This window comes from Oratosquilla oratoria, chromosome 21, assembly GCF_046742065.1.
Source record: "Oratosquilla oratoria isolate Oo_2021 chromosome 21, ASM4674206v1, whole genome shotgun sequence".
NCBI classification, from domain to species: Eukaryota; Metazoa; Arthropoda; class Malacostraca; order Stomatopoda; family Squillidae; genus Oratosquilla; species Oratosquilla oratoria.
The window spans coordinates 50080840-50083339 of NC_134797.1; positions in this window are offsets into that span (position 1 = coordinate 50080840).

Below are 2500 nucleotides of genomic sequence, written 5' to 3' on the forward strand. Positions count from 1 at the left end.
CGAGGTTAAGGAAAATGGGGGGATGTGGGGGGAAGGGGGAAGGAAGGTATTATAGATCAGGTAAGCGAACGTGGTGGGGAGAGGGGGAGGGAGGAAGTTTGTTACCCAAAGGAAGAAGTAAGCCTGGGAGGGAAGGAGGTAGGGGGGGGGGGAAGGGGAGGATCGATGGCGGGTGCGATGAGGGTCAGAAGCAGACTTGGCATGAAAGCCTGTGGGGTAATTAGTGGCCGCGTGGGCAGCGCCCAGATGCCCCGGGTGGGCAGGCAGGCAGGCCTCCCTCTTCCCTCTCAAAGGAAGAGAGATAAAGAGAGAGAAAGAGAGGAGTTGCTCCTATGTTGTTCGATATCATTGCCCGGTGGTGCTGGGGTCTCGGCCTGAATATGGATAGCAGGAGAGACGGGGAGGATCCTCCTTCAGGATCGTCCTGGAAGAGGAGGAGGAGGAGGCTCCTGCTCTACTGGAGCGGGTGCTGCCGAAGAAGGGGACTGGTGGACAAGTTCGTAAAGGGGCAGGTGTTGTGCAGCGAGGAAGGGGAAGATGTGTGACGGGGTTGACAAAGTGGAAAAGAACCGTGGACATGCATAACGCGTGTAAGGTTAAAGCTGATAGATGAAGATATGGTTTAACGTCACAAACCTCCAACTATCGGAAGGCTAGGACGGTGCCCCTCACAGAGTACTTTGTAGCGTGGAATTTAATTAACCATGCCCTTGGTTTAACTTCGCCGGTAGCAGGATTCGAACCGCCATCCCCTTGACCTTCGCCGCAAGTAACGACGCCCTAACCCGCTCAGCCAGCGAGCTTCCTGAAGCTAATTGGAAATGTTTTAAACATAGTTGAGATGTTTCATCCGGGAGGCACTTGACTGTAACTGGAACAGCAACCTTTGCCCTGTGTGCTCGGAGTGCAGTGCCAGTTCACCGACAGCAGTTGGATTCGACCCCTGGTGTACGTTGTGCGAGGTGAGAACCAAACCAGCGCGCCACAGAGGGACACTTGGTATGAAAACTCGACCTTCAATCCTCTCATTCCCGCAGCAGTCTCTAATCCATTCAAGTGAATAAAATCGCCTTGTACACGCCAGGAGGCACTGAGGAGCTGCGGCCGAAACCGTCACATTTGCCCCGCTATACGCTTTGGAGAATGCTGGGAGAGGTAACTCAGGGAATTGGAGTGAGGGATTCGAACCCACAACTAAGCGAATGCGAGACCAGCACGCTTCCGATGACGCTAACAGCGCACAATAAACCAAATCCTAAACTGTGCCATGTGGATTCGACTCCACTAAACGACTCAGCCGTTCCACATCAGTGGTGCACCTCATATATTTTTTTCTGCCTGGCGATGAGCGATTTCAGTCAGATGACCCGAGTTTAAGAAACTGCACGAAATCGTCTGGTATAATTTGGTATAAAATTGGTATCATTTGGTATAACTTTGGTATGAATTAGGTATCGGTTTAATGATAATGATCGACTGTGTAGAATTCGGGTCGTAAATTGTTTGGGAAAAAAACGTGAAAAGAATGGAATAGGCAGAACATTGCCTGGAGGCGAGAAGGCAAAGGTAGAGGGCCCGAATCCGCTGGTCATCGCGTGGCGTCAGTGCGAATAGTGGCTGAAATGCTCAAAGAGGCAAATAGATAAATGAATAAATAAATAAATAAATGAATAAATATATAGATAGATAAATAAATAAAAAATCATTAGTAAATGAATGAAATATATAAAGAAATGAATGAACAAGTAATTGAATAAGTAAATAAATAAATAAATAATCAAATTAATAGATTAATCGATAGATAGAGAAATGAATGAATAGATAAATGAATTGTCAAATAAAAAGATCAGGTAAACAGACAAAATAGAATTAAATAAAATCAAATAAGACAAATATGAGATGAAATAAGAGAGAATAAAATGGAAATACCTTGAACGTGGCATCTCAAGGAGCACAATCATCTTAATGGCATTTGATTGCTTCCCGCTTTCGTTCTGACAAAGTATAAGGAATCGAAACCCCTTAAAAGTTATAGACGAAACGAAGTCTGCGAGACACGTGATCTCAAACGTTTACAGCGTTTATCTATAATCAGTTTCCCGTTACCTATAACAAGAAGCCAGTTAATTTCGTCTCTGATATCAGCGAATCTTTTAATTTACTGCCCAGGTGTTGCCAGATGTTGTTCTCCAGATTTTCTGTTAATAGGTATTTCAGTGATTTAGAGTAGAGTACGTAGGGGCAAGGTGACGACGAGTTCGGCTGCAGATAAGCGCTTCCTGGCGTAAGCACCTCCAGATCCGTGATTTGTGTTCTTAAGTGTATTTTGTATCGTGACCGTGTTGTTGATTTCGGTTGTATTTTCACATATATATATATATATATATATATATATATATTATATATATATATATATAGATATATATATATATATATATATATATATATATATATATATATATATATATACACATATATATATACATATATAAATCTTCCT